This window comes from Chiloscyllium plagiosum, unplaced genomic scaffold (genome assembly GCF_037043375.1).
Source record: "Chiloscyllium plagiosum isolate Xiang-an unplaced genomic scaffold, Cpla_swu_hap1 HiC_scaffold_16, whole genome shotgun sequence".
Lineage (NCBI taxonomy): Eukaryota > Metazoa > Chordata > Chondrichthyes > Orectolobiformes > Hemiscylliidae > Chiloscyllium > Chiloscyllium plagiosum.
In genome coordinates this window covers 88,766,099-88,790,891 of record NW_028270154.1, presented here as the reverse complement: position 1 = coordinate 88,790,891, position 24,793 = coordinate 88,766,099, and the positions used below count along the sequence as shown (strand labels likewise).

The 24,793-nt window shown below is 42.4% G+C and overlaps 1 protein-coding gene and 1 non-coding gene across 2 annotated transcripts in view; both read left to right on the top strand.

Annotated features, from left to right (window-relative positions):
• The first annotated feature begins 5,388 nt into the window (after positions 1 to 5,388).
• Positions 5,389 to 5,461, top strand: trnaa-agc (transfer RNA alanine (anticodon AGC)). The gene has a single exon. It is a non-coding gene; the product is annotated as a tRNA-Ala (tRNA).
• A 6,259-nt stretch (positions 5,462 to 11,720) lies between these two features.
• kif20a (kinesin family member 20A) overlaps positions 11,721 to 24,793 on the top strand; it is a 53,443-nt gene continuing 40,370 nt past the window's right edge. The window contains exon 1 of the mRNA XM_043704074.2: positions 11,721 to 11,855. The gene's annotated coding sequence lies outside the window, so the exon portion shown is untranslated. The remainder of the gene's footprint in view (positions 11,856 to 24,793) is intronic.

Below are 24,793 nucleotides of genomic sequence, written 5' to 3'. Positions count from 1 at the left end.
ACTTCCAAAAGGCCTTTAATAAGGTGCCTCATGGGAGGCTGCTAAATAAGGTGAGGGCCCATGGTGTTCGAGGTGAGCAACTGGCATGGATTGAGGATTGGCTGTCTGATAGAAGGCAGAGATTTGGGATAAAAGGTTCTTTTTCAGAATGGCAGCTGATGACAAGTGGGGTCTTGCAGGGTTCAGTGTTGGGGCCGCAGCTGTTCACTTTATATATAAATGATCTGGATGAAGGGACTGGGGGCATTCTGGTGAAGTTCCCTGATGATACGAAGTTAGGCGGACAGGCAGGTAGTACTGAGGAGGTGGGGAGGCTGTAGGAAGATTTAGAGCTGAAAATGTGTTGCTGGAAAAGCGCAGCAGGTCCAAGGAACAGGAGAATCCATGTTTCGGGCATAAGCCCTTCTTCAGGAAGGAGGAAAGTGTGCCCAGCAGGCTAAGATAAAAGGGAGGGAGGAGGGACTTGGGGGAGGGGAGTTGGAAATGTGATAGGTGGAAGGAGGTCAAGGTGAAGGTAATAGGCTGGAGTGGGGTGGGGGCGGAGAGGTCAGGAAGAAGATTGCAGTTTAGGAAGGCAGTGCTGAGTTCGAGGGATTTCACTGAGACAAGGTGGGGGGAGGGGAAATGAGGAAACTGGAGAAATCTGAGTTCATCCCTTGTGGTTGGAGGGTTCCTAGGCGGAAGATGAGGCGCTCTTCCTCCAACTGTCGTGTTGCTGTGGTCTGGCGATGGAGGAGTCCAAGGACCTGCATGTCCTTGGTGGAGTGGGAGGTGGAGTTGAAGTGTTGAGCCACAGGGTGGTTCGGTTGGTTGGTCCAGGTGTCCCAGAGGTGTTCTCTGAACCGTTTCGCAAGTAGGCGGCCTGTCTCCCCAATATAGAGGAGGCCACATCGGGTGCAGCGGATGCAATAGATGATGTGTGTGGAGGTGCAGGTGAATTTGTGGCGGATATGGAAGTATCCCTTGGGGCCTTGGAGGGAAGTAAGGGGGGAGGTGTGGGCGCAAGTTTTGCATTTCTTGCGGTTGCAGGGCAAGGTGCTGGGAGTGGAGGTTGGGTTGGTGGGGGGTGTGGACCTGACGAGGGAGTCACGGAGGGAGTGGTCTTTTCGGAACGCTGATAGGGGAGGGGAGGGAAATATATCCCTGGTGGTGGGGTCCGTTTGGAGGTGTCGGAAATGACGGCGGATGATCCGCGGTGGAAATGACGGCGGATGATCCGCTGGCATTTACTATAAACCGACCGACTCCCACAGCTACCTAGACTACACCTCCTCCCACCCTGCCCCCTGTAAAAACGCCATCCCATATTCCCAATTCCTTCGTCTCTGCCGCATCTGCTCCCAGGAGGACCAGTTCCAAATCCGTACAACCCAGATGGCCTCCTTCTTCAAGGACCGCAATTTCCCCCCAGACGTGGTCGACGATGCCCTCCACCGCATCTCTTTCACTTCCCGCTCCTCCGCACTTGAGCCCCGCCCCTCCAACCGCCACCAGGACAGAACCCCACTGGTCCTCACCTACCACCCCACCAACCTCCATGTACAGCGGATCATCCGCCGTCATTTCCGCCACCTCCAAACGGACCCCACCACCAGGGATATATTTCCCTCCCCTCCCCTATCAGCATTCCAAAAAGACCACTCCCTCCGTGACTCCCTCGTCAGGTCCACACCCCCCCACCAACCCAACCTCCACTCCCGGCACCTTCCCCTGCAACCGCAAGAAATGCAAAACTTGCGCCCACACCTCCCCCCTACTTCCCTCCAAGGCCCCAAGGGATACTTCCATATCCGCCACAAATTCACCTGCACCTCCACACACATCATCTATTGCATCCGCTGCACCCGATGTGGCCTCCTCTATATTGGGGAGACAGGCAGCCTACTTGCGAAACGGTTCAGAGAACACCTCTGGGACACCCGGACCAACCAACCCAACCACCCCGAGGCTCAACACTTCAACTCCCCCTCCCACTCCACCAAGGACATGCAGGTCCTTGGACTCCTCCATCGCCAGAGCATAGCAACACGACGGTTGGAGGAAGAGTGCCTCATCTTCCGCCTAGGAACCCTCCAACCACAAGGGATGAATTCAGATTTCTCCAGTTTCCTCATTTCCCCTCCCCCCACCTTGTCTCAGTGAAATCCCTCGAACTCGGCACCGCCTTCCTAAACTGCAATCTTCTTCCTGACCTCTCCGCCCCCACCCCACTCCGGCTTATCACCTTCACCTTGACCTCCTTCCACCTATCGCATTTCCAACGCCCCTCCCCCAAGTCCCTCCTCCCTCCCTTTTATCTTAGCCTGCTGGGCACACTTTCCTCATTCCTGAAGAATGGCTTATGCCCGAAATGTCGATTCTCCTGTTCCTTGGATGCTGCCTGACCTGTTGCGCTTTTCCAGCAACACATTTTCAGCTCTGATCTCCAGCATCTGCAGTCCTCACTTTCTCCTGTAGGAATATTTAGACAGTTTAGGAGTGTGGTCCAGGAAATGGCTGATGAAATTCAACGTGAACAACAGTGAGGCCTTGCACTTTGGAAAAATTAATACAGGCATGGACTATGTTTTAAGCGGTGAGAAAATTCATAAAGCCAAAGTACAAAGGAATCTGGGAGTGCTAGTCCAGGATTCTCTAAAGGTTGACTTGCAGGTTGAGTCCATGATTAAGAAAGCAAATGTAATGTTGCCATTTATCTCAAGACCATTTGAATATAAAAGCAGCGAAGTGCTTCTGAGATGTTATAAAGCTCTAGTTAGGCCCCATTTAAAACACTGTGTCCAATTTTGGGCCTCACACCTCAGGAAGGACATACTGGCACTGGAGCATGTCCAGCGGAGATTCACACAGATGATCCCTGGAATGGAAAACCTAATATATGATGATTGGCTGAGGATCCTGGAATTGTATTCATTAGAGTTTAGAAGGTTGAGGGGAGATCTAATAGAAACTTACAAGACGGCTTAGAAAGGGTGGACACTGGGAAGTTGTTTCTGTTAGGCAGGGAGACTAGGAGACGTGGGCATAGCCTTAAAATTAGAGGGGGTCGATTAAGAATGGAAATGAGGAGACATTTCTTCAGCCAGAGAGTGGTGGGCCTGTGGAATTCATTGGCACGGAGTGCAGTGGAGGCTGGGACGTTGGGTGTCTTCAAGGCAGAGATTGATAAATTCTTGATCTCGCAAGGAATTAAGGGTTATGGGGAGAGTGCGGGTAAGTGGAAATGAAACACCCATCAGTCAATATTAAATGATGGAGTGGACTCGATGGGCCGAATGGCCTTGCTTCCACTCCTATGTGTGATGGTCTTATGGTCTTTTCCCAGGATGTGGAAATGCTGGTGTTGGACTGAGGTGGACAAAGTTAAAAATCACACAACAGGTTATAGTCCAACAGGTTTATTTGGAAGTACAAGCTCTGCTCCTTCCTCAGATAGCTACTGAGAGCTTGTACTTCCAAATAAACCTGTTGGTGGATAACCTGGTGTTGTGTGATTTTTAACCTTTTCCCTGGGTAGGGGTTGCCAAAACTAGAGGGAAGGTTTAGGTTGAGAGGGGAAAAAAATTAAAAGGGGACCTAAGAGGCAACTTGTTCACATAGAGGGTGGTGTGTGTATGGAATGAGCTGCCAGAGAAGGTGGTGGATGCTGGTACAATAACCACATTTAAAAGGCATCTGGATGAGTACATGAATGGGAAGGGTTTAGAGGGATATGGGCCAAGTGCTGGCAAATGGAACTAGATTAATTTAGGCTATCTGGTCAACATGGATGAGTTGAACTGAAGGATCTGTTTCAGTGTTGTACAACTCTACGACTGTAAAACTGACCGGCAATGCCACTTAATGGTCAGAGTGTATGACTGCAGGCTGAGTCTTCAGGGTGGAATATACAAGAAGGAGAGGTTCTTTGTTAACCTTGGGCTTTGCCCTCGACAATTGTAAATACGGAGAAAGTGAGGACTGCAGATGCTGCAGAGTCAAAGTCGAGAGTGTGGCGCTGGCAAAGCACAGTAGGTCAGGCAGCATCTGAGGAGCAGGAGAGTCGATGTTTCAGGCAAGAGGCCTTCATCAGAAGTCGTAACTACTACCTACTTAGTCAAATCAATTCTTCATAGGTGATCATAAAATTTATGTTTCCAATATATTATTCACCAAAATTGTTCATAAAACTGCTAAGTACTGATTAAAAAGCAACCAGAAAGCAGTGGAAGACCAAACAGCAATTCAACTCAGCTCCAAGCAGTGGGTGGCACAGTGGTTAGCACTGCTGCCTCATAGTGCTAGGGACCCACGCTCAATTTCTGCCTTGGGCAACTGTCTGTGTGGAGTTTGCACATTCACCTACAATCACAAAGATGTGCAGGCCAGGTGAACTGGCCATGCTAAATTGTCACATTGCATTTTGGGGGGGGAATGGATCTGGGTGGGTTGTTCTTCGAAGGGTCGGTGTGGACGTGTTGGGCCGAAGGGCCTGTTTCCACACTGCAGGTAATCTAATCATCTATTGGAAATGATTGTAATAGTGCAAGTCACCACCATGTCATGAGGCAATTTGTTGAGACCCGTGGGTCTTTTTTTTTATCATGTTATCACATTCTCTCCCAATCTTCTATTCCCCAGTGGGGGAAATAAAAAAAATCTTGGATAGTTAATTCTTTTCTTTTGAAGCATCTTCCGAAACGTTAAGATTACCACCATGCAGAGCGAAATGGACTGCGGGGAACATTCCAAGATCAATCAGTTTGTTACAAATAAAGGCAAATTTGCAGCGCTGTAAACCCGAGGGCGTTTTGTAGATTGACTTATTCACTTGTGAGCAACCACAGTGCCACTGAAAATATCTGGGAGAATCACAGAAGGTGACAATGAAGTGTTTTTTTTTACTTTTTTCCTTACTGGGAAATTTGAATCCACGCTTCCTTGATATTTCAGCTGTGTTCCTCTTTCCATTATTGTGCTCCGATTGAATTAGAGACGGACAGCGCATTAAATAAGAGCGAGACATCGCAAGACGGGGCTATTAATGTGATCTCAACAATACAAAATGGGCAGTCTTACTCCTGGTTTGTACTTAATCCCCAATTCTGCAGCAACGTGAATTGCATTTCGTAGACGCGAACAGGAAAACGTTCCACCAGCTCATGGCACTGGATATCATTTAGTGTCTGAATATTTGATTTATGCTGAAATTTGCAGAAGTGACAATGCGCTGACGATATATGTATCACGCCCGGGTTACATTGCTACTCATTTTGCAACATCGCTGCTTCCATCGCACTCTAATGGAGACAATGTAGATGTACCTACATTCGCATTAAAATTGAAACAAGACACCAGAAAGACCAATGCTATTAGAAAAACTAAACCGGAAATAAGTGCAGTAACGTGGGGGAATTAGCTCAAATGGTAGAGCGCTCGCTTAGCATGCGAGAGGTAGCGGGATCGATGCCCGCATTCTCCAATGTCTGCTTTTAACAATCATGACCTCCCTTCTATTGAAAACTTTGACATTTTCTGTTCACTTCTTCTTTCATTTTGCATCTGCAAGTTGTAGGTTTAAGTGCACCAGCATGCTTGTTTGTAGAGTAATTGAGGGATTTCTTCTGAAATCAATATAAAAAGCACTAATCTTTCAGTAGTTTACCAAGAATAATCGAGGGATTTCTGAATTCAATGTGAAGAACAGGATTGGTTCTTTTTCGGTGGTTTACCAAGAGTAATTGAGGGATTTCAGAACTCCGTGAATAACAGAATGTGTACTAACTTTTTCAGTAGTTTATCAAGAGCAACTGAGGGACTGCTTTTCTGAAATCAATGTAGGAAGCACCATTGTTAAATCTCTCCTCTCAGGATAGGCTTTTAATAAATATATTATCGATATGATTACCCCCGATAAGATCATTGCCCTCTATACTAGCTGTTCTTGTCCTTTAATGACACAAATAGCACTATTTGCTTGCTAAAGTCAAAAGTCATATGACACCAGGTTATAGTCCAACAGTTTTATATAAAATGACAAACTTTCAGAGCACTACTGTGTATCTATGCCGATCCAGTTACACACTAGAAAATTACAATATGTTGGCACCGCAACCTGATATGTATACGTGGAGATAAGTTATTTAATGTTATACTTAATGCCGCAACAAGTTCAAATTGCCACCATCCCTTTGTATTATTCCAAAAAAGACGCTTTCGAAAGCTTGTAAGGGTAAATGCATTTCTGAAGGTGCATTACATTAATGCTGCATTGTCACATGGGTCATGGATTTACAAATCCCTACCAACTTTGCGCCACGCTAGTCACCCCGGAAGTATTTTAATGTTTCTATTTTTAAAGTAGGTGTTTTAGTTAACTTTAAACACTTTCATAATACACCATTGATAGATGTTAAAATGTGATAACAAAGTTATCACAAATTTGCCCCAGTTCATAGAGTCATAGGTACAGCACTGAAACAGATCCTTCAGTTCAACTTGGTAAAAACAAAGACTGCAGATGCTGGAAACCAGATTTTGGATTAGTGGTGCTGGAAGAGCACAGCAGTTCAGGCAGCATCTGAGGAGCAGCAAAGTCGATGTTTCGGGCAAAAGCCCTTCATCAGGAATACAGGCAGAGAGCCTGAAGCGTGAAGAGATAAGCTAGAGGAGGGTGGGGGTAGTGAGAAAGTAGCATGGAGTGCAATAGGTGATTGGGGGAGGGGATGAAGGTGATAGGTCAGGGAGGAGGGTGGAGTGGATAGGTGGAAAAGAAGATAGGCAGGTAGGACAAGTCATGGGGACAGTGCTGAGCTGGAAGTTTGGATCTAGGGTGAGGTGGGGGAAGGGGAAATGAGGAAACTGTTGAAGTCCACATTGATGCCCTGGGGTTGAAGTGTTCCGAGGCGGAAGATGAGGCATTCTTCCTCCAGGCGTCTGGTGGTGAGGGAGCGGCAGTGAAGGAGGCCCAGGACCTCCATGTCCTCGGCAGAGTGGGAGGGGGAGTTGAACTTATCCGTGCTGACCAGATATTCTAACATAATCTAGTCCCATTTGCCAGCACCTGGCCCATATCCCCCCAAACCCTTCCTATTCACATACACATCCAGATGCCTTTTAAATGCAGCAACTGTACCAGCCTCCACCACTTCCTCTGGCAGCTCATTCCATACACACGCCAGTATGTTGTCTCTTAGGTCCCTTTTATATCTTTCCCTCTGACCCTAAACCTATGCCCTTTAGTTCTGGACTCCCCCACCCTCGGCAAAACATTTTGTCGATTTATCCTATCCATGCCCATCATGATTTTATAAACCTCTGTAAGGTCACCCCTCAGCCTCTGATGCTCCAGGAAAAACAGCCCCAACCTACTGAGCCTCTCGCTATAGCTCAAATCCTCCAACACTAGCAACATCCTTGTAAATCTTTTCTGAACCCTTTCAAGTTTCACAACATCCTTCCAATAGGAAGGATACCAGAACTGCACACAATATTTCAAAAGTGGCTTAACCAACGTCCTGTACAGCCAAAACATGACCTCCCAACTCCTATACTCAATGCTCTGACCAATAAAGGAAAGCATACCAAACAATTTCTTCATTATCCAATTTATCTGCAACTCTGCTTTCAAGGAACTATGACACTGCACTCTTTGTTCAGCAACACTCCCTAGGACCTTACCATTAAGTGTATAAGCCCTGCTGAGATTTGCTTTTCCAAAATGCAGCACCTCGCATTTATCTAAATTAAACTCTATCTGCCACTCCTCAGTCCATTGGCCCATCTGAACAAGATCCTGTTGTACTCTGAGGTAACCTTCTTCTCTGTCCACTACACCTCCAATTTTGGTGTCATCTGCAAACTTACTAACTGCACGTCCTATGTTCACATCCAAATCATTTATATAAATGACGAAAGGTAGTGGACCCAGCACCGATCTTTGTGGCACTCCACTGGTCACAGGCCTCCAGTCTGAAAAACAACCCTCCACCACCACTCTCTGTCTTCTACCTTTAATCCAAATGACTAGTTCTCCCTGTATTCCATAGCGCTAACCTTGTTAACTGTTATGAAGATGTGGGTATACTGTACCTGTAAAGAGTTAAAAGCAACAGAACTACCTGACAGAACCAAATGTTCTGAAAAAATATATAATGTAATATTTGGTGGAACAACTTGATTAGCTAGTTGCCTGGAAATGACAAAACAGATTTGAATTAGGCCAAGCAGTTTAAATTGTACCCGAAAAAAAAACCAAACTCCAATCCAGTTTGAATTTAGCATATTGACAATCTTAAAAGCCAATGACACAAACTGATCCTTTGGGGGTGTAAGACTGGAGAAAATTGAACAGTTTAGAGAATCTGGTTTCCAGCATCTGCAGTCATTGTTTTTACCTTAGAGGAGAACTGCCAAGCCAATGACATCTGCACACTGCCCAGAAAATAACTCTCTAAAAATGTACCTTTATCAATCCTGTGAAGCAGGATCCCAAAGAAGAAGAAAAAAAATGACTGAAATACCAAGAAGTATGAAAGCTGCCTGGTTTTGAACTAAGATGTTTTGTTTTATAAATCGTAATCAGGAGTTTTATCGGACAAGTATTATAGAAGGGAAGGTAAAAGATAGCTTAGAGTAAGGACTAGTAAATAGTTGTTAGTTAATTATTCTCTGTTATACATTAAGAAATAAAGTTGTTAATTTTTACCTTAAATAGTTCTTGGCCACTTGAATTTTTACAGATTGCTGCATGGGATAAATCTTTTCTGTGCTGTTGGTTTTAAATTAAGGAGTGTTTACCCTGTGTTGTAACAGTTTGGGAGCTTGTCCGGGATTTGAACTGGTTTAGACAGATTTGAATAGATTTGGGGGCATGAAAAATCCCAGCAGATTTAAACACTTGCAGGTTAGTGTCTTCGATCTTTAAATAAAATGTAGGTGAGACAATTTGTTTAATTTCAATGACTTGGGGTTTATTAAAAGTGAGAGAAATGGCTCTTAAAATTGCTAAAGAGGTTCTGGGATTTAAAGAAGAGGCTCAAATTTGACAAGAAAGTTAAGTAGGAAAGTAATTGACCATACTTTTAGAATTAGCAAATATGTTAGATTTGGGTTTAACTAAAGACAAAAGTAAAGCTGAAATTGTAAGGAAATTACTTAAACACGTAGGTGTGTCAGAGAAACAGACAAGTGCTGTAGAGATAGAAAAACTTAAAATACAATTGATGAAAATGGACTTAGAACATAAACAAAGGGAGAGAGAGAGAAGAAAGAGAAAGACAGAGAGGAGAGGGAGAGAGAAAGAGAGAAGAAAGAGAGAGGAAAAAGAGAGAGAAAAGAGAGAAAGAGGAAAATAAGAGAGAGAGTGAGAGGAAAAAGAGAGAGGAGGTTCTTAGCTGAGCAGAGAGAGAAGAAAGGAAGAGACAAAAAGAGAGAGAATCTGAACTTGAGAAGTTGGGACTTAGTAAGCAAAGTCAAGATAACAGGATGGAGATTAAAAGAGAATATTGTGATATATGTCAAAACTCTGCCAAATTTTGATGAGATGTTGAATTCTTCTTTATTTCATTTGAGAAATTGGCTAGGCAGATGGAGTGGTCCGAGGATTTATGGGTAATGCTAGTTCACACTAAACTGGTAGGCAGAGCTAGTGAGGTATTTGACGCACTGTCAGATGAGGTGTCAAGAGATTATGAAGAGGTTAAACAGGCCATTTGAAGTGCTTATGAATTGGTACCAGAAGCATATAGACAGCCGTTCAGAAACATAAAGAAGGAACCAGGTCAAACTTATGTTGAATTTGAAAGAATGAAACATAGTCATTTTGATCGATGGGTACGTGCTTTGAAAATAGATAAGAGTTTTGATGCTCCAAGAGAGATTATTCTGCTGGAGGAGTTTAAAAACTCACTTCCAGAGATGGTAAGAATTCATGTGGAGGAACATAAAATTCAGGAATTGAGAAGGGCAGCAGAATTAGCAGATGAGTACATGTTGGTACATAAGACAAGTTTCCGGCCAGAATTTTGTCCTGTGAGGGATAGAAGTTGGGAGAAGGGGAGATCCTACATGATGAAATTAACAGTAGAGAGCACTGGTAAGATTTTACCACAGGTTAAAGAAGCCCAAGAGGGTGGACAGGAGGTGAAAGGCCTCAGGAGTTTTCACTGTAATGGAGTGGGACACAGAAATTTACAATGTCAGTGGTTTCAGAAGGGCACTGGGAAAAGATGTTTTCACTACCAGAAAGTGGGACACTTAAAGTCACAATGCTGGTGGTTAAGGAAAGGCACTATGGGAATTCATTTGGTTAAAAAATGCTTAGCCAATGGCATTAGTGAAGGAGACCCCAAGAAGAGCTCAGAAGCTGCAGGTAAGTGCATAACCTAGGCAGGAGCTGGGTATGGAGTTAGTACCTGATCTCTACAAAGAATTCACCTCTGTGAGTAAGGTTTACTCAGAAACAGTCAGAAAAAGTGCCCACCACCAACGTCTGGCTCACTGGTCTATAGTTCCCTGGCTTTTCCTTACCACCTTTCTTAAATAGTGGTACCACATTAGGCAACCTCCAGTCTTCCGACACCTCACCTGTAACTATCGATGATACAATTATCTCAGCAAGAGGTCCAGCAATCACTTCTCTAGCATCCCACACAGTTCTAGAGTACACCTGATCAGGTCCTGGGGGTTTATCCACTTCTATGCATTTCAAGACATCCAGAACCACCTCCTCTGAATTGTGGACATAGTTCTAGACACAATTTATAAGATTCTCTTCAAAGTCTGTGCACCTAATTCAGACTGGTCTTACTATGCTCCCCCAACCAGTATCTTCCCACTACCCAGTTTAACTGACACAGGTTGGAGGGTTTGATTTATAGGAGAGGCTGAATAGGCTGGGGCTGTTCTCACTGCAGTGTCAGGGGCTGAGGGGACACCTTATAGAGCTTTGTAAGATCATGAGGGGCATGGATAGGGTAAATAGCCAAGGTCTTTATCCCAGGGTAGGAGAGTCCAAAACTTTTCTAAACTCCAGTGAGTTCAGAGCCAATCTACTCTACCTCACTTCATAAGACAGTCATTCCATACCTGAGTTAAAAAAAATCACACACCACCAGGTTATAGTCCAACAGGTTTATTTGGAAGCACTAGCTTTCAGAGCGCTGCTCCTTCATCAGGTGGTTATGAAGCAGGAGCACAAGACACAGAATTTGTAGCAAAAGATGTCTCATATGACTGAAATGATCTATTGAACGAACCTAGAATCTTAAGTCTTTCATGTTTTAGAATGGGTTTGCTGGTATAAGTTCCTTAATGTGTAAATCCTCCAATTCATGGCCTCCATACCTGGTAACTACCTCACTTATTAAGCAAACAAGAGGCAACATACATTTCAATGGGAGAAATCCTGCCATCTATCTCACTGAAGGAAAAACCACGAAAGTCTTCAAAAAAGAATAGAAACCTATCTTCCTTCACAGACAAAACATCTGGTGTTGGAACTGCGCATGAGCTGAATGCCGTCGCCCACCTCCTGCCGTGAGTGAACAGGCGCACAGCTGTGCTCGGTGTTCGATTTGATGAGGGGAAAGATGAAGGGGGTCGGGACTGCGCAGGCGTGACTTTCAACTCCCCCACCCCTTCCCCCGTTGATCCCGAAGCCCAGCCCCGCCCCTCAGGGTGCGCATGCGGAGTGAGGTCACTGGAACGTGGACGGCCGTTGGACGGGATCGGCGGCGCGCTATTTGAAAACAAAGGAGTCGTTGGCGTGTGGCGCGCAGGGTCGGGTGTAGCTGGAAACGCGTTCTTGTCCGGTCTGTGGCAGCCTGTGTGGGACCCTCATCGCTTCTTGCTTGTACCATCTCATCCGACCTCAGGTACAGTCCGAATGGCAGGAGGGTGCTTTGTTCCCCGCGGTGGAAATGGCGGAATGGCTGCAGCTTCCTAATGTGGTGCATGGCGGCGTCCAGCTTCCTGCCGGGGCGATTTGTCAATTGCTGCAAATCTTACACATTCCTGGAAGTTAGCAACTCGGGCAACAAAAATTAGACAATTCCACCTCCTTTCACCCCCACCCCCTCTCTCCCTTTACTCCCTTTTCCCTACCCCCTTTTCCCCTCTTCCTCTCTCTCCCTCCTTTTGATTTGGAGACGCTGGTGTTGGACAAAGTTAAAAATTCCCCAACACCAGGTTATAGTCCAACAGGTTTATTTGGAAGCATTAGCTTTTGGAGTGCTGCTCCTTCATTTGTTCAGAAGAATTAAGGACATCTATTCTTAGTGTCAATGAATTGGTGGAATGGATGGCCATATTTCCTCTTGACCCTGAGGGCTGGAAGCTGTTGGATAACTGAATTTCTGGTTTATATTGAAGACTCTTAACAGACCTCAGACTCAATAAGAAAATAACTTGTAATTTTAATAAGCTGAGTGGAATATGCATGTAATAGAACAATCCTGATACATTTTCATGTATGTATATGACACTGAGCAGATTTGAATTTATGAAACTCAGTTCCCTAATCTTGATTGTGAGAAATGTGAATGTCTCGTTTACCCTTTACAAACTAGGAAAACACAGGCTGACGCTGAGTTAGTAAGAAAGTTGGAAGATGTTCATATGTGTGAGAGAGAAAACATTCTTCCTAAATTACATTCACTGGCCTAAGGATTCAAGGGACACTGAGAGAAATGGGAAGAGACAGGATGGTAGCTGGTGGAAAGGTTAACCTTGTGGTCTGATTTGACATACACCTCTTGTCATGGATTGAATGTTCGTGTGTTCCCTGGAGCTTGAGATCTGGGAATGTTAAAATTTAATTTGCATCTAAGATTATTTTAAAAGAAAAAGCCATTTTGTAGGACTAGGCATGTTAGCTAAGTAAGGTTACCTCATGGCCTTTTCCACATAGTTTAGACAAGACTCTTGTTATGATATACTGTTAAAAGGGAAGTTTACCTAGCCAAAGGCAATTGACCATTTGGCCTGGTTTGATCAGGGTTTCCCACTTTGTGCATGTAGCTCAATTAGTCAAGAGTACTCAGACCTGGCAATTAGTTTCTCTTGAGTGTGTTGCTGGAAAAGTACTAGGCAAAAGTGAGGACTGCAGATGCTGGAACTCAGAGTCTAGATTACAATGGTGCTGGAAAAGCACAGCAGGTCAGGCAGCATCTGAGGAGCAGGAGAATTGATGTTTCGGGAAAAGCCCTTCATTAGGAATGAAGGCCTCAGTCCTGATGAAGGAATCCAGCCTGAAATGTCAATTTTCCTGCTCTTCGGATGCTGCCTGACCTGCTGTGCTTTTTCAGCAACACAGTCAACTCTGATCTCCAACATCTGTAGACTTCACTGTCTCCTAATTAGTTTCTCTTCCTCTACAAACTTTTGCCATTTTATTGCTGCTTTTCTGATTAAGGACATGTGGTGTTTCTGTAATTTTAGTAATAATTTCTATTTAAAGTCAGCTTGTGTGCAGCAATTAGGAAAGTAGCCTGCGAGAGTTCTCATAGGTAAGAGCTGGCACTGCTACTCTGCTAATGGTTTTAAAATTTTAGCTCCAACCTAGCTTGTAGGTATGTATGTTTATAGTACAACATTGATACCATTGGTAAATAAAGGTAATAATTTAAACTAAACTGTCTGTAAGAGTTTTATATTCCAGACTGCCACAGGATAATCCCTGGGACGAACCAAGAGTGACTTACAGGTTGAGTCTATTAGGGATTCCCTGAGCCGTCTCGAATAGGTACTTTAACAGAAGGAGCATTGAGTATAAGGATAGACAAGTTATGCTGGAGCTTTATAGAACTTTAGTTAGGTCACACTTGGAATGTGTGTGCGGTAGTCACCACACTACCAACAGGATATGGATGCTGTGGAGAGGGTACAGAAAAGGTTTGCCAGGATGTTGCCTGATATGGGGGATTTTAGCTGCGCAGAAAGGTTGGACAGACTGGGTTGGCTTTTGCTAAATGCGGAGGGTTGAGGGGTGACCTGATAGATCTTTTTAAGATTGTGAATGGCATAGATAGACTGGAAAGTATGTGGCTTTTTCCCAGGGTGAGGGGTCAGTTACTGAGGATATTAGTTCAAGGTGTGAATGGGAAATTGAGGTGTGAGGCATATTTTTCACACACAGGGTGGTCAGGGTCTGGAATGCGCTGCCAGAGGAGGTGGTGGAAGCAGGCGCAATAGCAGCTTTCAAGAAGCACCTGGTCGAATACATTAATCGGAAGGGAATAGAGGGATGCAGATCTTGTAACTGCAAACAGTTTTAATATGGAAGGGCAAAATGTGCTGGTGCCGATTTTTGAGGGCTGAAGGACCTGTATTTGTACTGTATTGTTCTCTGATCGACATGGACAAGATTGATCGAATGTCCCCCTTTGGTGCTGTCTTATAGTCATCAGCACGCAAACTGAACCTTCGGTCCGACCAGTCCATGCTGATCATAATCCAAACCAAAGTAGTCCCACCTGCCTGCTCCTGGCCCGTATCCCTCCAAACTTTTCCTATTCATGTACTTCTCCAAATGTCTTTTAAACATTGTATCCATATCTACCACTTCCCCTGGCAGTTCATTTCACAAACGAACCATCTTCTGTTTAAAAAGAATTGTCCCTTGTTCTTTTTTTTAAATCTCTCTCCTCACCTTAAAAATATGCCTCCTAGATCAGCTCTGTGGTTCTATTGCCCTTTGGTGATGGCGGTTCTTAATGGCTTGGTGTATTCTTTTCATCTGTTTGGTTCGTCTCCTTTCTGAGCCATTAACAATTGGCCAAGTTGCTTTAAGATTTTTAAGCTTCCAAAATAGGATGTATGGAACATAGCTGTTGGTTGGTTGGTTAGTTCTTTGTTTGTTTTTGAAAATTTTAATCAGATTTCAAATTCTTAACCATGATGATTTGGATTTGATTTTACATCATGCTGATTTAACAGTTAATTAGTCTAAGATTATATTAATTGCTGAGTTATCTCATTCTGCATGGGCTGTTGTGCTTCCCCTTTTGGAGTGTTGATCCCTGGGTTTGTTTTCTTTTATTGCTGGATATTTATTTCTAAGAATTGTAGTTTCAAAACCTTTATAAGTAGTAACTGCAAACACCACTGGAGGTGAAATTCCACACCAGGCCAATGTGGAAACAATTTGACAGCAAGGGGCCACCTCAAAAGAAAAGGGAAGGAAGTGACCTATAAAATAATGCCCCTTGGGTTTGACTATTCTGCCCTAGGGCAGGGCTTTATTTAGACTGAGATATAAAGAGTCACTTAAGCTGGTTTCCTGAATACTTGCTTCTCACTGAGCCTTGCCTGCTAGGTGACCCTGTCAGCAAATCTTTGGCAAGCTGTCTGTGGTTTTCTGAGCATTAATTTTTAATAGTATGGAAAATTATGGGCACCATGCCTGCAATTTGTGTCTATTGTACAATTGATAGTGTGCACTTGTAATGTTGGCCCTTGAATTATGAAACGTGTGTTTTATTTCTGATTTTTTTCCACTCAATAGAATAGCTTTATTTTAGGATTCAAAAGATTCTTTTACAGAAGAGTTCAGGCGAGTACAGAACCTGCATGGCGAATCACAAAAATCAACCAAATTAAGACTCCTGCAGCAAAGAACATGAAGTTGGTGTTCTGCATTTCTATGCACTCCTGTATCTCTGGGTAACTGAGTTCATTAGCATGAGAGACTGATGTCTGACACTTGTGATGACCCATGGATATCACTTCCTCCAGAGTGATAAATATAAGGTTATGCATTCCTTTGCACTCTTACGAGATTAATTAAGGAAATTTGTGCTGTCCCTCTTGATGGTATTTTCAGTAAGTTTTTGCAATTTGGGTCTAATTGTTACCCATTGCTGGTTTAAATTCTATAGGCATTTCAGTCAAACAATATTTAACTGGTGAGTTTCCAAATATCTGTCTGGCAGAGAGATTGGACATGCAGCACAATTGATTAAATGAAACTCCTTTACATAGAAATCATTGATATAAATAGTTTTATTTTTAGTTTTGTGTTTTTTTAACTATCCAACTTGTCAGTAATGAACTTCAGTTATTTTGTGCGTGAAAATCTAGCTTGTATATGGCTAAAGGTGCTTCAGAATCAACTTGGGCGTTTCAGATTTATACATTTTTGACATCCTTTGTTGAATCTTGTATTTTCCTGCTGTGTCTTTCATGCCATGTGACAGATGTGCAATCTAGCAACAAATTGTGACATGAAGAGGGCAATGAAAGGCAGTTTTGAGACGATAATAATGCATCCTGTAGCTGTAAAGGTATACTTTGCTTTTGAGTTCAGATGGAATAACTGCTTGTTACCTTTAATGATAGATTGATTTGGTCTGTTTTAATTTGATTATTATTAGTTTGTTTACTATTAGCAGTTGAACTATACAGACCATAAGAAATAGGAGTAGTCATTCTATAAGATCATGGCTGATCTTCCCCAAGCCGCAACCCTTCTTTTGTGTCAGCTCCTCATAGCTACCCCTCCCAATTTTCAAAAATCTGTTTCCTCTTTAAAGACTTTGTGATCTAACCTCTATAATTCCCTGAAGTAGAATTCCAGTCATTCACAACTCTGAGTGATGACTTTCCTTCACATCTCAGTTTTCAATGAGTTGTAGAATTAGGGACAATACCACCTAGTTTGAGATCCTCCACTCGACTAAACATCTCAACATAAACCCTTGTCTTGTATATTTTAATAAGATCATCCCACATTCTTCTAGAGTCATAGCGATGTACAGCATGGAAACAGACCCTTCGGTCCAACCTGTCCATGCTGACCAGACATCCCAACCCAAACTAGTCCCACCTGCCAGCACCTGGCCCATATCCCTCCAAACCCTTCCTATTCATATACCCATTCAGATGCCTCTTAAATGTTGCAATTGTACCAGCCTTCACCACATCCTCTGGCAGCTCATTCCATACACGTACCACCCTCTGCATGAAAAAGTTACCTCTTAGGTCTCTTTTATATCTTTCCACTCTCACCCTAAACCTATGCCTTCGAGTTCTGGACTCCCCGACCCCAGGGAAAAGCCTCAGGTGACTCTGTGTGAAGTTTGCACATTTTCCCCGTGTCTGCGTGGGTTTCCTCCGGGTGCTCTGGTTTCCTCCCACAGTCCAAAAATGTGCAGGTTAGGTGAATTGGCCAAGTTAAATTGCCCGTAGTGTTAGGTGAAGGGGTAAATGTAGGGGAATGGGTCTGGGTGGGTTGCGCTTCGGCGGGTCGGTGTGGACTTGTTGGGCCGAAGGGCCTGTTTCCACACTGTAAGTAATCTAATCTAAACTTTGTCTATTTATCCTATCTATGCCCCTCATAATTTTAAACCTCTATAAGGTCACCCCTCCGACGCTCCAGGGAAAACAGCCCCAGCCTGTTAGCTTCTCCCTGTAGCTCAGATCCTCCAACCCTGGCAACATCCTTGTAAATCTTTTCTGAACCCTTTCAAGTTGCACAACATTTTTCCGATAGGAAGGAGACCAGAATTGCACACAATATTCCAACAGTGGCCTAACCAATGTCCTGTACAACTGCAACATGACTTCCCAACTCCTGTACTCAATTCTCTGACTAATAAAGGAAAGCATACCAAACGCCGCCTTCACTATCCTATCTACCTGCGACTCCAATTTCAAGGAGCTATGAACCTGCACTCCAAGGTCTCTTTGTTCAGCAACACTCCCTAGGACCTTACCATTAAATGTATAAGTCCTGCTAAGATTTGCTTTCCAAAAATGCAGCACCTCGCATTTATCTGAATTAAACTCTATCTGCCACTTCTCAGCCCATTGGCCCATGTGGTCCAGAAGCTGTTGTAATCTGAGGTAACCCTCTTCGCTGTCCACTATACCTCCAATGTTGGTGTCATTTGCAAACTTACTAACTGTACCTCTTATGCTCGCATCCAAATCATTTATGTAAATGACAAAAAGTAGAGGGTCCAGCACCAATCCTTGTGGCACTCCACTTGTCACAGGCCTCCAGTCTGAAAAACAACCCTCCACCACCACCCCCTGTCTTCTACCTTTGAGCCAGTTCTGTATCCAAATGGCTAGTTCTCCCTGTATTCATGAGATCTAACCTTGCTAATCAGTCTCCCATGGGGAACCTTGTCGAACGCCTTACTGAAGTTCATATAGATCACATCTACTGCTCTGCCCTCATCAAACATCTTTGTTACTTCTTCAAAAAACTCAATCAAGTTTGTGAGACATGATTTCCCACCCACAAAACCATGTTGACTATCCCTAATCAGTCCTTGCCTTTCCAAATACATGTACATCCTGTCCCTCAGGATTCCCTCCAACAATGTGCCCACCACCGAGGTCAGGCTCACCGGTCTATAGTTCCCTGGCTTATCTTTACTACCCTTCTTAAACAGTGGCACCACGTTTGCCAACCTTCAGTCTTCCAGAACCTCACCTGTGACTATCGATGATACAAATATCTCAGCAAGAGGCCCAGCAATCACTTCTCTCGCTTCCCACAGAGTTTTAGGGTACACCTGATCAGATCCTGGGGATTTATCCACTTTTAAACGTTTCACTTCCTCCTGTGTAATCTGGATATTTTGCAAGATGTCACCATCTATTGTCCTACAGTCTATATCTTCCATATCCTGTTCAGTAAATACTGATGCAAAATATTCATTTAGTATCTCCCCCATTTTCTGTGGCTCCACATAAAGGCAGCCTTGCTGATCTTTGAGGGGCCCTATTCTCTCCCTAGTTACCCTTTTGTCCTTAATATATTTGTAAAAACCCTTGGATTCTCCTTAATTTTATTTGCCAAAGCTATCTCATGTCCCTGTTTTCCCTCCTAATTTCCCTATTAAGTATACGCCTACTTTCTTTATACTCTTCTAAGGATTCACCCGATCTATCCTGTCTATACCTTACATATGCTTCCTTTCTTTTCTTAACCCAACCCTCAATTTCTTTAGTCATCCAGCATTCCCTATATCTACCAGCCTTTCCTTTCACAGTAACAGGAATATACTTTCTGTGGATTCTTGTTATCTCATTTCTGAAGGCTTCCCATTTTCCAGCCGTCCCTTTACCTGCGAACATCTGCCTCCAATCAGCTTTTGAAAGTTCTTGCCTAATACTGTCAAAATTGGCCTTTCTCCAATTTAGAACTTCAACTTTTATATCGGGTCTACCCTTTTCCATCACGATTTTAAAACGAATAGAATTATGGTCGCTGGCCCTAAAGTGCTCCCCCACTGACACCTCAGTCACCTGCCCTGCCTTATTTCCCAAGAGTAGGTCAAGCTTTGCATCTTCTCTAGTAGGTACATCCACATACTGAATCAGAAAATTGTCTTGTACCCACTTAAGAAATTCCTCTCCATCTAAACCTTTAACACTATGGCAGTCCCAGTCGATGTTTGGAAAGTTAAAATCCCCTACCATAACTACCCTATTATTCTTACAGATAGCTGAGATCTCCTTACAAGTTTGTTTCTCAATAATGCTAATAAGTAAAAGTCTAACCTGTTTAGCTGTTCTTGATAAATCAATGCCTTTATCTCAGGAATCAGCCAAGTGAATCTGTTTTGAAAGTTTCCAGTGCCAATATATCCTTAAATGCAGAGACCAGAATTTTACTCAGTACTCCGGGTGTAACCACATGAATCTCCTGTACACTTTTAACAGGACTTCCCTATCTTAAAATGGTGTGGAGGTGCCGGTGTTGGACTAGGGTGGACAAGGTCAGAAGTCACATGACATCAAGTTGTAGTCCAACAGGCTTATTTGAAACAACAAGCTTGAGCACTGCCCCTTCGTCAGGTCATTAAGTGCTCAAGCTTGTCGTTTCAAATAAACCTGTTAGGCTATAACTTGACGTTGCGGGTCTTCTGACCTATTTCAAACTTCAAAATGAAGGCCAAAATTTGATTTGCCTCAATTAATTGTGGCACTTGCATACTTATCTTTTTTTGTTTCATGCGCAAGAACTTCAAGATCTCTCTAATACACCTTTTGGGGTTTCTCCATTCAAATAATAAGCTACCTTTTTGTTCCTTCCCCATCTAGTATATGACTTCTCCGTTTTTTGCATTAAGGCCCATCAGTTAAGGTTTTGCCCACTTGACCTATCTATAGCCTGTTGACGATTCCTTATGTCCTCCACGCAACATGCTCTGCCCTCTATTTTTGTTTCATCAGCAAATTGGATATATTATACTGGCCCCTCCAAGTCATTTAATGTGCATTGGAAAGAATTGTGGTCCTAGGGCTGGTCCTTATGGGACTCCTAGTTTCCAACCTGAAAATGACCAATTAATCCCAACTGTCTTGTGTGATGACCAATCCTCAATCCATGTTAATACATTACCCCCCATACTGAGTTCCTTTGTACAGTAGCCTTTCTACGTGGCATTTTATTGAATGTATTTTAGAAATCCAAATACAGTACATTACTAAATTTCCCTGTTTCAACTGTGCTTACTATATCCTCAAAGAACTCCAGCAAATTAGCCAAGCACAATTCTTTTCCAGAAAGCCATAGTGACTCTGTTTAATTATGTCAAAATATTTTGCTATTTCTTCCTTGGACTCTAGCTTAATTCCAACAACAGGTGTTAAAGTAATTGACCTATATTGTCCTGCTTTTAGTCTCCTTTTCTTGAACAGGAGTGACAAGCAACAGTTTTCCAGTCTGCTGGAACCCACTTGGAATCTACTGCCTATCCTATTTCTACAGTGCTTCTTTTTAAAACCCTCCGAAACAAACTATCAGATCTTGACAGCTTGTCTGCTTTCAGTCCAAAGATTATAAAATATTTTGCCCCAGGTGATGAAAGCTGTTCCAACGCCTTTCCTCCTTAGCACTTCCTTTTCCAAGGTTTTTGGGATGCTTATAGTGCCTTCTCGCATGAAAACTGATGGAAAATATTGATTTACTTGATTTGCCATTTTCCTGTTCCTGTTATCTGACTTGCATCTTCCAAGGGTTCCACACCCTTTAGTTAGTCTTTCTTTTCTTATATATGAATAGAAAGAGTTTATAGGGATATGGGCCAAATGCTGGCAAATGGGATTGTAATAATTAAAAATACCGGTCAGCATGGACGAGTTGGAACAGAAGGTCTGCTGTTCATAACTAAAGCTCTTTACCTGTTAAAATTCTGGCTGTTTTGTTCTCATTTTTGCCGATTCCCTTTTCTTGACTAATTTTTCTCCTTTCTTCAAGAAAACCAGGAAAATCTGAAGTTTGTAGTTTGATCAGCTGGGGTGACCATGCAGGCCAACTTCAGCACAACTTGGGTTAGGGCAAAGGGAAGACTAGCCAGGACTTTCTCTCCTGGTTACCACATTTGTAGACATGTCTGGCAAGAATGGAGAACCACTACTTATATAAGATAGCAGATGTGCATGTGGAACAATACACGATTACCTGGCAACGCATGCAAGTATAAGCCATTCAGCCTTGAAATTTTTCAGCATTGTTAGATAGTGACTGTTCTGAGTCTTGTCTCCATTTGCTTGGCTTGGTTTCATTCTTAATGCTCTTGCCTAGTAAACATGCAACTTGGATTTTTGAGGAGAGAGTTCTAGTTTTCCACTATTCTTAATGCTATTGTCAGTTTGGTTCAGGTGGTATCAATCAGTCATTGAACCCACAACCAGAAATCATAATCTAAGATGAAACTTCTGGATGATGCCACACTGAAGAGAAACTGCATTGTCAGAGGTATCTTCTGTTAGTTTAGACATTAAACTGAGACTCTTAGTAGTTCAGTTGAATGTAAAAAATTGCACTTAGTTGGCACTGTTAACTACATGCAGGAAAGTCCTGACATGGCCTATTCCTCCCTCAACCAATGTGTCAAGTATTTTAATATTTATTTATTATTTAGCTGAAACATTAGTCTGACTTCTCTCCTCAGATGTTGCCTGAACTGAGTGTTTCTAGTGGTTTTCTAAACTTTTATTTGTATTGTTTGTGGGACTTTACTGTGTACAAATTGCCTGTGATGACCCAGCTATTTAACAGCAGTGTTTGTATTATTAAATAGAATGCATTACTTGTGAAGCAATATGAAATTTAGGAGAAGGAAGAAACTCATGCAGATTTGGTGTTGACAGAGCGTATAATTAGAAAATACAAAAACTGATATGTATGGTAAATAAGTTAGACATGAGTGAACAAAGATAATTCCGATTTGGGTAATCTTATTCCATTGGGTTTGAAAGTCCTGGAAGATGTGCTAATAAACCTTATTTCCACATAATTACAAGAATTTTCAGTTCCATTTTGAGAAAGTACAGTTATTTTGCCAATTGTGAATGGTTCATTTCCCTATCAGAACATATTTGTTCCCCAAAGCATTCTCATTAGTTAAATCCAGTGTCAAAGTAAATGTGAACTCTTTAACTAAGTACAGCCCTTTGCTTTGGAGGGGTCAGTTGCTGGAAGTAAATGACTATCCTTTTTCTATGGATTAGGGCAAACTTTCAAAATGCAGAGATTTCATTTTATCCCTGCAGGAAATGTTAGATTTCCTGGTGGTGGAATTATTCTAACGTTCTCTGCAAATTACTGCTTCCTCTTTCAAGCATCTTAATTTTGTAGATCAACAAAATTTGGTATATGAGTAGATGTTGTCTGGAGCCTGGTTTTTCTCCTTAAATTGTGTGGTGATTGATCTAAATGGAAACTGAGCAACATCTGGTTTGACTGAAGACTGTCGCATGTAAAGTCATTCTGTTTAGTGTGTGGAGTGCCTGGGCTTGTTCTTGTATGCGTTGTAATTTTAAATATAACTATCTGGGCCACTGGCAAATAGGAAGCTTGGTCCAGCCTACCTAAATTCAGTGAGTCAGCTAAATGAGCTTTTGAACAATACAAATTCAGTTCATAACAACTGGTCTCTGTTTTGACTGAGAGCAGTGAAATTTCTGCAAGCATTTCTGGAAATCATTTGTTAATTGTTCTGCTGACTCCAGGACCCTTTGGATTTCAACATGACTTTAGTCTTTAAACAATATCAAATTATTACATTTGAAATCTGTATTTCCCACTTCATTCAACATTCAAGAAATAATGTCTAAATTATTCTTGCAGTTGACTGGTATGTTCAGGACTCTTGAAGAGCTCTTTGCTGTAAGCAATGCACAGCTGCCTGAGTTTGTTGTAGTTTAGCCCCTTCCCCCACTTCTCTTTTTCTTCTCTCTCTGCTCTCTTTATCCCTACACTCCCCCACCTCCTGTCTGTGTAGGTGCTGATCTATGGGATTTATAATTCCACAGATGTCAGTAATCTTCGAGTAACTCACTGGCTGTTTTTCTTGAGACAATGATTAATCACCACTGTAGTCATGCTATCATAATGAAATTAATATAATAGCACCTTACAGACATAATAGGCCAAATACTGTATCAGCTGTGTGACCAAGTGGAGAGGTGGAACCCACTCTTAGTCAGTTGTGAAAAGTATTTAATTAATTTTTAGCATGGAACTTTTTGATTTAATTAAAATGATTTTTCTGGGAAGTAAAGGATGCAAATCAAGGTTTTCTTGAGTGAATCTTTATGAAAAAGAGGGGGATATAAAATTATAATGTAACATTCAAAGACTGGTAATAAGTTCAAAAGGGCAATTGTCTGACTGCTGTAGACGGGGTGAATAAAACGTTTGCAGTTCTCTAAATTCTTTGGAAGTTTGAGGTGTTGGATTCTGAATCAACAAACCACTGTTAACTCTCTCCTCAGCTGTAGCCAGATCTTGGATTTCTTAAAAAGAATAGGCAGGTGAGTCTTTCATCTCCCAATATGCAAAAATTTCATTTATGTGTATTAAACAGCGGGTGCTGTCTTGACACCTATTTAGTTGCCTTGTTTCAATGTCCTAAGATGAAAATTGATTTCAAAAATGCAGATGCAAATCAAAAAATGTTGGTCCATACAAGGTCTCCAATTTAACAATCGGGTGATACATGTTAACATTCGCTTGTCCGTTTTTACCATTATTGTAAAAGCCTCTTCAAGTTGAAATACAGACTCCCATCTGGAACAATTGCAAATCCAGCTGAATCTGTGGAACAAAACAGTTGCAGTTGCAAGTCTAAAGTGACTTTGGAAATTAGAGCTGCATAGTTATACCCCAAATCCCAATCTTTCCTGTTCTCTTTACTTTTCTCCCACCAAGTAGATTTTTTTTTGAATACTCCTATGAAATCTGTTTCCATCATCCTTATCAGTAGTGTGTTCCAAGTTTTAACTGTTGCTTAAATATACAATTTCCCCACTAGGTCTTTTGGTAATTATTTTAAATCTCTAGTTATTTTATGATTTCTAGTTGCTGAATCAGCAAGAAAGACTCTCTCTCTACATGGTTCTTTAACATCTTTCCTTTGTCTAAATGCCGCTATTAGGTCTCTGTTTAACCACCTTTTGTTTTATTTATTCATTTTGTGGCTTGTGGGTGTCACTGGCTGGCTAGCATTTATTGCCTATCCCTAGTTGTCCTTGAGAACATGGTGGTGAGCTGCCTATTCAGATGAGGGGAAAAATAGTTTTTCCAATTTTTTTTTCAGTGTCTCAGCTTGGAAATGCCCTAGTAAACTGCCTTTATATCATCACCTTCCGAGTGTTGTCTGCATTTGTACCATACTCTGAGACCAGTCAGTGATTTGTAAAGACTTGACTTCTGTGTCTTTGTATTTTATGTCCTCATTTGCAGAGCCAAGTATCTATTATGTTTTAACTGCCATGTTTGGAGTCATAGCACAGAAACAGTCCCTTTGGTCTTTTCCATGCTGACCATGTTTCCCAATCTAAACTAGTC